Source organism: Amblyomma americanum, chromosome 6 (assembly GCF_052857255.1).
Source record: "Amblyomma americanum isolate KBUSLIRL-KWMA chromosome 6, ASM5285725v1, whole genome shotgun sequence".
Classification (NCBI taxonomy): Eukaryota; Metazoa; Arthropoda; class Arachnida; order Ixodida; family Ixodidae; genus Amblyomma; species Amblyomma americanum.
The window spans coordinates 191,981,465-191,997,699 of NC_135502.1; positions in this window are offsets into that span (position 1 = coordinate 191,981,465).

Below are 16,235 nucleotides of genomic sequence, written 5' to 3' on the forward strand. Positions count from 1 at the left end.
ACAGGAGCACCCGTATCGCTCCGGGATCTTCAAATGTGCTGACTACCGCATCTGGGTTATGATACTACACTCCTTCGAAGCATCTGCACCCCAAGAGCTGCCATCAGTGTATCTTTCTACAAAAGCCAGCGTGCACGGTCTCGAAGGACCCACTGGCAGCAGGGCAGCGCCGCATACGCATCTGGTTTAAAAGAAAATCTGCTCCTATTAAAACAGTAGGAGCCGGATCGCTCCGGGATCTTCAACTTTGCTGACTACCGCATCTGGGTTATGATACCACACTGCTTCGACGCATCTCCACCCAAAGAGCTGTCATCAGTGCATTTACCTTCAAAAGCTAGCTTGCACGGTCTCGAAGGACCCACTTGCAGGAGGGCAGCACCGCATGCGGAGGTGGCCTAAAAGAATATGTCCTGTTATCACAGGACGACCGTATCGCTCTGGGATCTTCAAGTGTGCTGACTACCGCATCTGGGTTATAATACCACACTGCTTTGACGCATCTCCACCAGAAGAGCTGTCATCAGTGTATCTTTCTACAAAAGCAAGCGTGCACGGTCTCGAAGGACCCACTGGCAGCAGGGCAGCACCGCATACGCGGCTGGCCTAAACGAAAATCGGCTCCTATTAAAACAGTAGGAGCAGGATTGCTCCGGGATCTTCAAGTGTGCTCACTACCGCATCTGGGTTATTATACCACACTGCTTCGACGCATCTCCACACCAAGATCAGTCATCAGTAGATCTGCCTGCAAAAACCAGCGTGCACGGTCTCGAAGGACACACTGGCAGGAGGGCAACACCGCATACCAGCTGGCCTAAAAGAAAATCTCCTGTTTTTACAGGAGCACCCGTATCGCTCCGGGATCTTCAAGAGTGCTGACTACCGCATCTTGGGTATGATACCACACTGATACGACGCATCTCCACCCCAAGAGCTGTTATCAGTGTATCTTTCTGCAAAAGCCAGCGCGCACGGAATCGAAGGACCCACTAGCAGCAGGGCAGCACCGCATACACAGCTGGCCTAAAAGAAAATCTGCTCCCATTAAAACAGTAGGAGCCGGATTGCTCAGTGATCTTCAAATGCGCTAACTACCGCATCAGGGTTATCATATCACACTGCTTCGACGCATCTACACTCAAAGAGCTGTCATCAGTAGACCTGCCTACAAAAGCCAGCTTGCATGGTCTCGAAGGACCCACTGGTAGGAGGGCAGCACCGCATACACAGCTGGCCTAAAAGAAAATCTACTACTGTTATTACAGGAGCACCCGCATCGCTCCGGGATCTTCAAGTGTGCTGACTACCGCACCTGGGTTATGATACCACACTGATACGACGCATCTCCACCCCAAGAGCTGTGATCAGTGTATCTTTCTACAAAAGCCAGCGTGCACGGTCTCGAAGGACCCACTGGCAGCAGGGCAGCACCGCATACGCGGCTCGCCTAAACGAAAATCGGCTCCTATTAAAACAGTAGGACCCGTATCGCTCCGGGAACTTCAGGTGTGCTGACTACCGCATCTGGGTTATGATACCACACTGCTTCGACGCAACTCCACCGGAAGAGCTGTCGTCAGTGAATCTGCCTACAAAAGCCAGATTGGACGGTCTCGAAGGACCCACTGGCAGAAGGCCAGCACCGCATACGCAGCTAGCCTAAAATAAAATCTACTACTGTTATTACAGGGGGACCCATATCGCTACGGGACCTTCAAGTGTGCTGACTACCTTATCCGGGTATAATACTGCACTGCTTCCACGCATTTACACCCCAAGTGATGCCATCAGTGGATCTGCCTACAAAAGCCTGCGAGCATGGTCTCGAAGGACACACTGGTATCTTGGAAGCACTGCATGAGCAGCTGGCCTATAAGAAAATCTTTTTTAATTATGTAGCAGCCATATCGATCCGGGATCTGCAAGTGTTCTGATTGCCGCATCCGGAATATGATACCGCATTGCTTCGACGCATCTGCACCCATAGAGCTGTCATAAGTGGATCTGCCTACAAAAGCAAGCGTGCACGGTCTTGAAAGACACACTGACTGCAGGGCAGCACCGCATGAACAGCTGGCCTAAAAGAAAATCTGCTGCTGTTATTACAGTAGGAGCCGTATCGCTCCGGGATCTTCAAGTGTGTTGACTACCGTATCTGGGTTATAATACCACCCTGCTCCGACGCATCTCCACCCCATGAGCTGTCATCAGTAGATCTGCCCACAAGTCAGCGTGCACGGTCTCGAAGGGCCCACTGGCAGCAGGGCAGCAATGCATACGCAGCTGGCCTAACAAAAAATCTGGTCCTATTAAAACAGTAGGAGCCGGATCGCTCCGGGATCTTCAAGTATCCTGTCTACCGCATCTGGGTTATGATACCACACTGATACGACGCATCTCTACCTCAGGAGTTGTCATCAGTGCATCTACCTACAAAAGCTAGCTTGCATGGTCTCGAAGAGCACACTGGCAGGAGGGCAGCACCGCATACGCAGCTGGTCTAAAAGAAAATCTACTGTTATTACAGGAGGACCCGTATCGCTCCGGGATCTTCAAGTGTGCTGACTACCGCAACTGGGTTTTGATACCACACTGCTTCGACGCATCTCCACCCCAAGAGCTGTCATCAGTATATCTATCTACAAAAGCCAGCGTGCCCGGTCTCGAAGGACCCACTGGCAGCAGCGCAGCACCGCATACGCACCTGGCCCAAAAGAAAATCTGCTCCTATTAAAACAGTAGGAGCCGGATCGCTCCGGGATCTTCAAGTGCGCTGACTACCGAATCTGGGTTATGATATCATACTGCTTCGACGCATCTCCACCCCAAGACCTGTCATCAGTAGACCTGCCTACAAAAGCCAGCTTGCACGGTCTCGAAGGACCCACTTGCAGGAGGGCAGCACCGATACGGAGTTGGCCTAAAGGAAAATCTACTCCTGTAATCACAGGAGGACCGTATCGCTCTGGGATCTTGAAGTGTGCTGACTACCGCATCTGGGTTATAATACCACAGTGCTTTGACGCATCTCCACCAGAAGAGCTGTCATTAGTGTATTTTTCTACAAAAGCAAGCGTGCACGGTCACGAAGGACCCTCTGGCAGCAGGGCAGCACCGCATACGCAGGCGGCCTAAAAGAAAATCTGCTCTTATTAAAACAGTAGGAGCCGGATCGCTCCGGGATATTCAAGTACGCTGACTACCGCATCTGGGTTATGATATCACATTGCTTCGACGCATCTCCACCACAAGAGCTGTTATCAGTAGACCTGCCTACAAAAGCCAGCATGCACGGCAGGAGGGCAGCACCGCATACGGAGCTTGCCTAAAAGAAAATCTACTCCTGTCATTACAGGAGGACCCGTATCGCTCCGGGAACTTCAAATGTGCTGACTACCACCTCAGGGTTATGATACCATACTGCTTCGACGCATCTCCACCCCAAGAGCGGTCATCAGTGTATCTGCCTACAAAAGCCAGTGTGCATGGTCTCGAAGGACCCACTTGCAGCAGGGCAGCACTGCATACGCAGCTGGCCTAAAAGAAATCGTGCTCTTGTTATTACAGTAAGAGCCGTATCGCTCCGGAATCTTAAAGTTTGGTGACTACCGCATCTGGGATATGATACCACACTGATACGACGCATCTCCACCCCAACTGCTGTCTTACTGCTGCCAATATTGATTGTTCTGTGTGTTTGTGCGTGAGAGCTTGATAACATGAAAAGCGAGCTACGCGATTTCAAAGAGCAGTTTGAGAGGGAAATGAAGAAATTCAAAAGACAGATTGAGCAGCAGCTGGAAACGGAGCTGCAAGAAGTGAAAAAGAGCCTTGAATTTTTAAATGAACAGTATGAGCAGACGAAAAACCAAAATGAGCTGCTAGAGAAGGAAAATAAAGCACTGAAGAAAGAAAACGATGCTTTGAAAAGTGAGTACCGAAATGCAAAGAAACAAATTGATGACCATGAGACCAGAATCCTCACAAGTGAACAGTACTCTCGAAACCGCAACTTGGAAATTAAAGGGATTAAGGAAGAAAAAGATGAGAATATTGTCACAATACTAGGTCACGTTGGCACTGCTTTGAATGAGCCCGTGACTGCAAATGACATTGAAGTCTGCCACAGGGTTAAAACTCGAAATGAAAATGCAGTTCCTAACATAATCGTGCAATTCAAGCACCGATCAAAACGTGACTCAGTGCTCCAGAGGGCAAGAAAGGTTAGGCTTTCCACTACTGACATTGGGTGGTCAGATGAAAACTCCATATATGTAAATGATCATCTTTGCCCGGTGCTGAAGAAGCTAATGTTTAAAGCTGTCGAAAAAAGAAAGCCTGTGGTTGGAAATTTGTGTGGGTAAGGGACGGAAAGATTTTCGCCCGCCAAGAAGAAGCGTCGACAGTAATCCACATCAGAAATGAGCAAGATGTTGAAAAGATAGTGTGACCGCATCAATATGCAGCCTAGATCGTTGCCGTCATCAGGAATGGCGATGAAACCTCATGAAGTAAATCACATTGCTGCCTCTGAGAACATAAATGGAATTAAGTGCTTTCACCTTAATACAAGATCAGTGCGCAATAAACAAGATTTTCTTAATATTCTACTAGAAAAATTTAATTTCGATTTTGAGGCAATAATGCTTACAGAAACTTGGCTTCATTCAGAGTGTGATTATATCACTGATGACAGGTACAATACATTTTGTCTGAATCGAACTCGGAAAGGTGGTGGCGGTCTGTTGTTGCACGTAAAAAAATGTATCGAGTGTGATGTGCTTGATCAGTTTTCTATTGTTTCCGATGATGTAGAGTGCCTTACTGCAATAAGTCAAAGGTATCTTATAGTTGTCATGTATCGCCCTCCTAATGGAGTAGTTGACTCTTTTCTTCGTCACCTTGAAGACATCCTTAGCTATGCAAGCAATAACAACCTCAACTTGTTTTTGGGTGGTGATTTTAATATTGATCTGATGACTAAATCCAACACTCAGCAGTGCTTACAAACCTTACTCCTATCACACTCCTGCCACAATGTGATCAAAGACGCTACACGTATAACAACAACGTCGTGTACCTTATTGGATGTCTGTCACAAACATCCCTGAACACGAAGTTTTTGGTGGCGTTATCACGTCCGGCATAAGTGACCACTTGCCTATTTTCTTACTCGCTAAAAATGCGCTAAGGAAACATGCGGACGGAGCCAATGTAATTAAAGCATTTCAAGAAATTAATGAAAAAACTTTGAACACATTTCGCACAAACCTTTCTGCGGTAAACTGGGAACCAGTGTATAGCTCCCCGAGCGCCGATGGTGCTTATGAACTTTTTTTGAGATTGTTTATTGATGCATACTTAAGTTCATTTCCAATGAAAACATGCAAAAAAGAAGAAAAATTCGAAAACCTTGGATCGATAACGATTGTTTGAAATTATTAAGAAAAAAAGAAAAGCTATTTACTAGGTTCTTAAACACTCGTAATCTGAAAGACTGGGAAATTTTTAAAAGGCATAGAAACAAAACTAATGCTAGGCTGCGAAGGGCAAAACAGGTTTATTTATGTAACTACTTTGAAGTTGGTAATGCCCCAAAAGCTGAACATATATGGAAAAAAATTAATGTGCTGCTAAATAGAGTTCCCGTAAAGGAAAATATTAATGAAATCATATTAAACAATAAAGTAATTAAGAGAGCGATGCTAGCAGAGGAATTTAATACCTTTTTTCTAAACTTGGTCACCAGCACACATTCCTCGGAGGCAATAAATGGAATGATTAGAAATCCACAAAGTTTTTACATTGACCCTACAAGCGAGACTGAGGTCTGTGCTGTGTACCATTCACTGAAAAACAGCTTTGCTTGTGATATTGATAATATCCAGATCAAACCAGTAAAATATGCACTAGACCTCATTTTGTCGCCGCTCACATACTTGTACAATATTTGCCTCTCAACAGGCACTTTCCCCAGGAAGATGCAAGTCGCTAAGGTAGTCGCTATATTTAAAAAGGGGACAAAAATAATCTGACAAACTATCGGCCAATTTCCATCCTGCCAGTCTTCTCAAAAGGTCTAGAAAAACTCATCCACATACGAATTACCAAGTTTGCCACTAAACATAATTTAATTAATCCCACTCAGTTTGGCTTTAGAAAAGGAATGTCCACAGAATATGCTCTTTTGGCTCAAAAAGAAATAATTTTGAAAGCAATCGAAGAAAAATATGTAATTGCAGGTGTATATATAGACTTTTCGAAGGCATTCGATAGCATAAACCATGTTACTTTGTTAAAAAAACTGGAAGTATATGGAATACGTGGAATACCTCTCGACCTCTTAAAGTCTTACCTCGAAAACAGAATGCAGTGCGTTTCCATACAGAAAATTCTATCCTCTTGCCAGCCAATAAAAGCAGGTGTCCCCCAAGGCAGCATACTTGGTCCCCTATTATTTAACTTGTACACAAATGATATTACGTGCATTAGTAGCAACGCAGAATACGTAACATATGCAGACGACACGACAATATTTTTTCGCAGTCGTTCCTATCATTCTCTTCAATCCGAAATAAACAACACTCTGGAAAAACTGACCACCTGGAGCGAAATAAACTCTTTACAGATTAATGCTAATAAAACAAAGGCCATTATTTTCACTACCAGACAAGCAGCCAGCGCTCTAGAGATGACGTTCACTTTAGGCGACGCAGATGTAGAAATCGTAGATTCTGTAAAATGTCTTGGTGTCCACTTTCACAAAAATATGTCCTGGGACACGCACATTGACCACGTTACCACACAGATAGCAAAAGCTGCTGGGGTCATAACTAAATATAAATCGTACTTACCGACGGCCGTTAAATTACACATTTACAATTCACTTTTCCTTTCACATGTTAACTACTGTCTCTTAGTGTGGGGTAAAACAACACTTGGTAATTTAAATCGCATACATGTCCTACAGAAAAGAGCGATCCGCAGCATAGCAAATGTTCATTATCGTAAACATACATCCGAACTTTTCACTAAATTTGACATTCTTTCCATCCATCATATGTACTCATTCTACCTTGCAAAGCGATATAAGCATGACTCGCTTGAAATTCTCCGTACACTTGCTAACTTGACCCCTCAAACACGACACTACAATACACGCACTAATCTAATTTGGAAAATTCCTTACTCACGCTTAAGACTATCTGAACAAATGCTCCGTCATGCCCTACCGACCCTACTAAACCACCTTCATTGTCAAGGAATTAACATAAGCACCATTACCAACAATATGCTTAAGTCCTTTGTAACGCGACAGTGAGCGTGTATGAAATTGTTGTTGTATTTTAGAAATTCTCTTGTAGAATTGGTGTGCTACCGTGGCTGCATTCCTTGTACATACTGACCTTTATTTGTGGCTCTAAAATGAGTATATTATTTTTGTATTGCATATTACACATACTGACTTTTAAACTTTCTAATGTATAAAGATGTATGTTTCTTAATGTTCCACTGTATATGCCTCATAAATAGGGGGCCCGAAGCTCGTCAAGTGGAAACTTCCACTTTTTCTTCGAGCCCTCCTCGTCCTCCGGTAATCTTTTTGTGAGGAAGAAATAAAATTATTGATTGATTGATATTGATTGATTGATCCGTGCATCTACCTACAGAAGCCAGCTTGCACGTTCTCGAAGGACCAACTGGCAGGAGGCAAGCACCGCATACGCAGCAGGCCTAAAAGAAAATCTACTCCTGTTATTACAGGAGGACCCATATCGCTCCCGGATCATCAAGTGTGCTGATTCCCACATCTTTGTTATGATACCACACTGCATCGACGCATCTTCATCACAAGAGCTGTCATCAGTGTATCTTTCTAAAAAATGCAGCGTGCACGGTCTCGAAGGACCCACTGGCAGCAGAGCAGCACCGCATACGGAGCTGGCCTAAAAGAAAATCTGCTGCTATTAAAACAGGATTAGCGGGATCGCTCCGGGAAATTCAAGTGTGCTGACTACCGCATCTGGGTTTTGATATTGAACTGCTTCGACGCATTTCCACCCTAAGAGTTGTCATCAGTAGACCTGCCTACAAAAGCCTGCGTGCACGCTCTCGAAGGATACACTGGCAGCAGGGCAGCAGCGCATACGCAGCTGGCCTAAAAGAAAATCTGTTATTACATAGGAGTCATATCACTCCGGGATCTTCAAATATGCTGACTACCGCATCCGGGTAAGATACCACACTGCTTCGAAGCATCTCCACCCCAACATTTGTATTTTGTAGATATGCCTACAAAAGCCTGCGTGCACAGTCTCGAGGGACCCACTGGCAGTAAGGCAGCATCGCATACGCTGCTGGACTAATAGAAAATCTACTCCTGTTATTACAGTAGGAGCCGTATCGCACCGGTATCTTCAAGTGTCTTGACTACCGCATATGGGTTATGATACCACATTGCCTCTACGCATCTCCACCCCAAGAGCTGTCATAAGTAGATCTGCCTACAAAAGCCAGAGTGAATGGGTTCGAAGGACCCTCTGGCAGCAGGGCAGCACCGCATACGCAGCAGGCCTAGAGGAATATCTACTCCTGCTATTAGAGTAGGAGCCGTATCGCTCCGGGATTTTCAAGTGTGCTCACTACCGCATCTGGGTTATGATACCACACTGCTTCGACGCATCTCCACACCAAGAGCAGTCATCAGTAGATCTGCCTGCAAAAACCAGCGTGCATTGTCTCGAAGGACACACTGGCAGGAGGGCAGCACCGCATACCAGCTGGCCTAAAAGAAAATCTCCTGTTTTTACAGGAGCTCCCGTATCGCACCGGGAGCTTCAAGTGTGCTGACTACCGCATCTAGGGTATGATACCACACTGATACGACGCATCTCCACCCCAAGAGCTGTTATCAGTGTATCTTTCTACAAAAGCCAGCGCGCACGGTATCGAAGGACCCACTAGCAGCAGGGCAGCACCGCATACGCGGCTGGCCTAAACTAAAATCGGCTCCTATTAAAACAGTAGGAGCAGGATTGGTCCGGGATCTTAAAGTGCGCTGACTACCGCATCAGGGTTATGATATCACAATGCTTCGACGCATCTCCACCCAAAGAGCTGTCATCAGTAGACCTGTCTACAAAAGCCAGCTTGTGCGGTCTGGAAGGACCCACTAGCAGGAGGGCAACTCCGCATACGGAGCTGGCCTAAAAGAAAATCTACTCCTGTTATTACAGGAGGACCCGTATCGCTCCGGGAACTTCAGGTGTGCTGACTACCGCATCTGGGTTATGATACCACACTGCTTCGACGCAACTCCACCGGAAGAGCTGTCGTCAGTGGATCTGCCTACAAAAGCCAGATTGGACGGTCACGAAGGACCCACTGGCAGGAGGCCAGCACCGCATACGCAGCTAGCCTAAAATAAAATCTACTACTGTTATTACAGGGGGACCCATATCGCTACGGGATCTTCAAGTGTGCTGACTACCTTATCCGGGTATAATACTGCACAGCTTCCACGCATTTACACCCCAAGTGATGTCATCAGTGGATCTGCCTACAAAAGCCTGCGAGCATGGTCTCGAAGGACACACTGGTATCTTGGAAGCACTGCATGAGCAGCTGGCCTATAAGAAAATATTTTGTAATTATGTAGCATCCATATCGATCCGGGATCTGCAAGTGTTCTGATTGCCGCATCCGGAATATGATACCGCATTGCTTCGACGCATCTGCACCCATAGAGCTGTCATAAGTGGATCTGCCTACAAAACCAAGCGTGCACGGTCTTCAAAGACACACTGACAGCTGGGCAGCACCGCATGAACAGCTGGCCTAAAAGAAAATCTGCTGCTGTTATTACAGTAGGAGCCGTATCGCTCCGGGATCTTCAAGTGTGTTGACTACCGCATCTGGGTTATAATACCACCCTGCTTCGACGCATCTTCTCCCCAAGAGCTGTCATCAGTAGATCTGCCCACAAAAGTCAGCGTGCACGGTCTCGAAGGACCCACTGGAAGCAGGGCAGCAATGCATACGCTGCTGGACTAACAAAAAATCTGGTCCTATTAAAACAGTAGGAGTCGGATCGCTCCAGGATATTCAAGTGTGCTGTCTATCGCATCTGGGTTATGATACCACACTGATACGACGCATCTCTACCTCAAGAGCCGTCATCAGTGCATCTACCTACAAAAGCTAGCTTGCACGGTCTCGAAGAGCACACTGGCAGGAAGGCAGCATCGCATACACAGCTGGCCTAAAAGAAAATCGACTCCTGTTATTACAGGAGGACCCTTATCGCTCCGGGATCTTCAAATGTGCTGACTACCGCATCTGGGTTATGATACCACACTGATATGACGCATCTCCACCCCAAGAGCTGTCATCAGTGTATCTTTCTACAAAAGCCAGCGTGCCCGGTCTCGAAGGACCCACTGGCAGCAGCGCAGAACCGCATACGCAGCTGGCCCAAAAGAAATTCTGCTCCGATTAAAACAGTAGGAGCCGGATCCCTCCGGGATCTTCAAGTGCGCTGAATACCGCATCTGGGTTATGATATCATACTGTTTCTACGCATCTCCACCCCAAGACCTGTCATCAGTAGACCGGCCTACAAAAGCCAGCTTGCACGGTCACGAGGGACCCACTTGCAGGAGGGCAGCACCGATACGGAGTTGGCCTAAAGGAAAATCTACTCCTGTTATTACAGGAGGACCCATATCCCTTCGGGAACTTCAAGTGTGCTGACTACCGCGTCTGGGTTATGATACCACACTGATACGACGCATCTCCACCCCAAGAGCTGTAATCAGTGCATCTACCTACAAAAGCCAGCTTGCACGGTCTCGAAGGACCAACTGGCAGGAGGGCAGCACCGCATACACAACTGGCCTAAAAGAAAATCTACTCCTGTTATTACAGGAGCACCCGTATCGCTCCGGGATCTTCAAATGGGCTGACTACCGCATCTGGGTTATGATACCACACTCCTTCGAAGCATCTCCACCCCAAGAGCTGTCATCAGTGTATCTTTCTACAAAAGCCAGCGTGCATGGTCTCGAAGGACCCACTGGCAGCAGGGCAGCGCCGCATACGCAGCTGGCCTAAAAGAAAATCTGCTTATATTAAAACAGTAGGAGCCGGATTGCTCCGGGATCTTCAAGTGTGCTGACTACCGCATCTGGGTTATGATACTTCACTTCTTCACTTCACATTAATACCTTAAAAACCCTCGTTAGAGGGTATTACATAAGGGGTGGGGCACACAGAAATGAAAAACAGAAAGACTAACAGATAAGTTGAAAGTTATACAAATATAAGATTATCACTAAGCAAGTACACGCGTGATTTCTTCGATGAACAATGGTTGGCTTGTGATTGCAGCAAGTTCACGGGGAAGGCCGTTCCAGTCGTTCGCGGTCCGGGGGAAGAATGATGAAGAAAATGTAGTGGTGCGGGCGCGAGGTCGTGACACTTGCTGCTGATGGCCGGTGCGGAGGGAGATGCGTGGTGGTGGTGCGCAGATGTAGGGTTCCTGTCGTAGCTCAGAGTTGAAAAACATGTGAAACAAACATAAACTAGCAATGTAGCGGCGATGAGCAAGGGTTGGTAGGCTGGACTGTGACCACACTGCTTCGACGCATCTGCACCCCAAGAGCTGCCATCAGTGTATCTTTCTACAAAAGCCAGCGTGCACGGTCTCGAAGGACCCTCTGGCAGCAGGGCAGCGCCGCATACGCAGCTGGTTTAAAAGAAAATCTGCTCCTATTAAAACAGTAGGAGCCGGATCGCTCCGGGATCTTCAACTTTGCTGACTACCGCATCTGGGTTATGATACCACACTGCTTCGACGCATCTCCACCCAAAGAGCTGTCATCAGTGCATCTACCTTCAAAAGCTAGCTTGCACGGTCTCGAAGGACCCACTTGCAGGAGGGCAGCACCGCATGCGGAGGTGGCCTAAAAGAAAATCTCCTGTTATCACAGGACGACCGTATCGCTCCGGGATCTTCAAGTGTGCTGACTACCGCATCTGGGTTATAATACCGCACTGCTTTAACGCATTTCCACCAGAAGAGCTGTCATCAGTGTATCTTTCTACAAAAGCAAGCGGGCACGGTCTCGAAGGACCCACTGGCAGCAGGGCAGCACCGCATACGCGGCTGGCCTAAACGAAAATCGGCTTGTATTAAAACAGTAGGAGCAGGATTGCTCCGGGATCTTCAAGTGTGCTCACTACCGCATCTGGGTTATTATACCACACTGCTTCGACGCATCTCCACACCAAGAGCAGTCATCAGTAGATCTGCCTGCAAAAACCAGCGTGCACGTTCTTGAAGGACACACTGGCAGGAGGGCAACACCGCATACCAGGTGGCCCATAAGAAAATCTCTTGTTTTTACAGGAGCACCCGTATCGCTCCGGGATCTTCAAGAGTGCTGACTACCGCATCTTGGGTATGATACCACACTGATACGACGCATCTCCACGTCAAGAGCTGTTATCAGTGTATCTTTCTGCAAAAGCCAGCGCGCAAGGTATCGAAGGACCCACTGGCAGCAGGGCAGCACCGCATACACAGCTGGCCTAAAAGAAAATCTGCTCCCATTAAAACAGTAGGAGCCGGATAGCTCAGGGATCTTCAAATGCGCTGACTACCGCATCAGGGTTACGATATCACACTGCTTCGACGCATCTCCACCCAAAAAGCTGTCATCAGTAGACCTGCCTACAAAAGCAAGCTTGCATGGTCTCGAAGGACCCACTGGTGGAAGGCAGCACCGCATACACAGCTGGCCTAAAAGAAAATCTACTACTGTTATTACAGGAGCACCCGCATCGCTCCGGGATCTTCAAGTGTGCTGACTACCGCACCTGGGGTTTGATACCACCCCAAGAGCTGTGATCAGTGTATCTTTCTACAAAAGCTAGCGTGCCCGGTCTCGATGGACCCACTGGCAGCAGGGCAGCACCGCATACGGGGCTGGCCTAAACGAAAATCTGCTCCTATTAAAACAGTAGGAGCAGGATTGCTCCGGGATCTTCAAGTGCGCCGACTACCGCATCAGGGTTATGATATCACAATGCTTCGACGCATCTCCACCCAAAGAGCTGTCATCAGTAGACCTGCCTACAAATGCCAGCTTGTACGGTCTCGAAGGACCCACTTGCAGGAGGGCAGCACCGGATACGGAGCTGGCCTAAAAGAAAATCTACTCGTGTTAATACAGGAGGACCCGTATCGCTCCGGGAACTTCAGGTGTGCTGACTACCGCATCTGGGTTATGATACCACACTGCTTCGACGCAACTCCGCCGGAAGAGCTGTCGTCAGTGGATCTGCCTACAAAAGCCAGATTGGACGGTCTCGAAGGACCCACTGGCAGGAGGCCAGCACCGCATACGCAGCTAGCCTAAAATAAAATCTACTACTGTTATTACAGGGGGACCCATATCGCTACGGGATCTTCAAGTGTGCTGACTACCTTATCCGGGTATAATACTGCACTGCGTCCACGCATTTACACCCCAAGTGATGTCATCAGTGGATCTGCCTACAAAAGCCTGCGAGCATGGTCTCGAAGGACACACTGGTATCTTGGAAGCACTGCATGAGCAGCTGGCCTATAAGAAAATTTTTTGTAATTATGTAGCAGCCATATCGATCCGGGATCTGCAAGTGTTCTGATTGCCGCATCCGGAATATGATACCGCATTGCTTCGACGCATCTGCACCCATAGAGCTGTCATAAGTGGATCTGCATACAAAAGCAAGCGTGCACGGTCTTCAAAGACACACTGACAGCAGGGCAGCACCGCATGAACAGCTGGCCTAAAAGAAAACCTGCTGGTATTACAGTAGGAGCCGTATCGCTCCGGGATCTTCAAGTGTGTTGACTACCGCATCTGGGTTATAATACCACCCTGCTTCGACGCATCTCCTCCCCAAGAGCTGTCATCAGTAGATCTGCCCACAAAAGTCAGCGTGCACGGTCTCGAAGGACCCACTGGAAGCAGGGCAGCAATGCATACGCAGCTGGCCTAACAAAAAATCTGGTCCTATTAAAACAGTAGGAGCCGGATCGCTCCAGGATCTTCAAGTGTGCTGTCTATCGCATCTGGGTTATGATACCACACTGATACGACGCATCTCTACCTCAAGAGCCGTCATCAGTGCATCTACCTACAAAAGCTAGCTTGCACGGTCTCGAAGAGCACACTGGCAGGAAGGCAGCATCGCATACACAGCTGGCCTAAAAGAAAATCGACTCCTGTTATTACAGGAGGACCCTTATCGCTCCGGGATCTTCAAATGTGCTGACTACCGCATCTGGGTTATGATACCACACTGATACGACGCATCTCCACCCCTAGAACTGTCATCAGTGTATCTTTCTACAAAAGCCAGCGTGCCCGGTCTCGAAGGACCCACTGGAAGCAGCGCAGCACCGCATACGCAGCTGGCCCAAAAGAAAATCTACTCCTATTAAAACAGTAGGAGCCGGATCCCTCCGGGATCTTCAAGTGCGCTGACTACCGCATCTGGGTTATGATATCATACTGCTTCTACGCATCTCCACCCCAAGACCTGTCATCAGTAGACCTGCCTACAAAAGCCAGCTTGCACGGTCACGAGGGACCCACTTGCAGGAGGGCAGCACCGATACGGAGTTGGCCTAAAGGAAAATCTACTCCTGTTATTACAGGAGGACCCATATCCCTCCGGGAACTTCAAGTGTGCTGACTACCGCATCTGGGTTATGATACCACACTGATACGACGCATCTCCACCCCAAGAGCTGTCATCAGTGCATCTACCTACAAAAGCCAGCTTGCACGGTCTCGAAGGACCAACCGGCAGGAGGGCAGCACCGCATACACAACTGGCCTAAAAGAAAATCTACTCCTGTTATTACAGGAGCACCCGTATCGCTCCGGGATCTTCAAATGTGCTGACTACCGCATCTGGGTTATGATACCACACTCCTTCGAAGCATCTCCACCCCAAGAGCTGTCATCAGCGTATCTTTCTACAAAAGCCAGCGTGCACGGTCTCGAAGGACACACTGGCAGGAGGGCAACACCGCATACCAGCTGGCCTAAAAGAAAATCTGTTTTTACAGGAGCACCCGTATCGCTCCGGGATCTTCAAGAGTGCTGACTACCGCATCTTGGGTATGATACCACACTGATACGACGCATCTCCACCCCAAGAGCTGTTATCAGTGTATCTTTCTGCAAAAGCCAGCGCGCACGGTATCGAAGGACCCACTGGCAGCAGGGCAGCACAGCATACACAGCTGGCCTAAAAGAAAATCTGCTCCCATTAAAACAGTAGGAGCCGGATAGCTCAGGGATCTTCAAATGCGCTGACTACCGCATCAGGGTTACGATATCACACTGCTTCGACGCATCTCCACCCAAAGAGCTGTCATCAGTAGACCTGCCTACAAAAGCCAGCTTGCATGGTCTCGAAGGACCCACTGGTGGAAGGCAGCACCGCATACACAGCTGGCCTAAAAGAAAATCTACTACTGTTATTACAGGAGCACCCGCATCGCTCCGGGATCTTCAAGTGTGCTGACTACCGCACCTGGGTTTTGATACCACGCTGATACGACGCATCTCCACCCCAAGAGCTGTGATCAGTGTATCTTTCTACAAAAGCCAGCGTGCACGGTCTCGATGGACCCACTGGCAGAAGCTCAGCACCGCATACGGGGCTGGCCTAAACGAAAATCTGCTCCTATTAAAACAGTAGGAGCAGGATTGCTCCGGGATCTTCAAGTGCGCCGATTACCGCATCAGGGTTATGATATCACAATGCTTCGACGCATCTCCACCCAAAGAGCTGTCATCACTAGACCTGCCTACAAAAGCCAGCTTGTGCGGTCTCGAAGGACCCACTGGCAGCAGGGCAGCGCCGCATACGCAGCTGGTTTAAAAGAAAATTTGTTCCTATAAAACAGTAGGAGCCGGATCGCTCCGGGATCTTCAACTTTGCTGACTACCGCATCTAGGTTATGATACCACACTGCTTCGACGCATCTCCACCCAAAGAGCTGTCATCAGTGCATCTACCTTCAAAAGCTAGCTTGCACGGTCTGGAAGGACCCACTTGCAGGAGGGCAGCACCGCATGCGGAGGTGGCCTAAAAAAATCTCCTGTTATCACAGGACGACCGTATCGCTCTGGGATCTTCAAGTGTGCTGACTACCGTATCTGGGT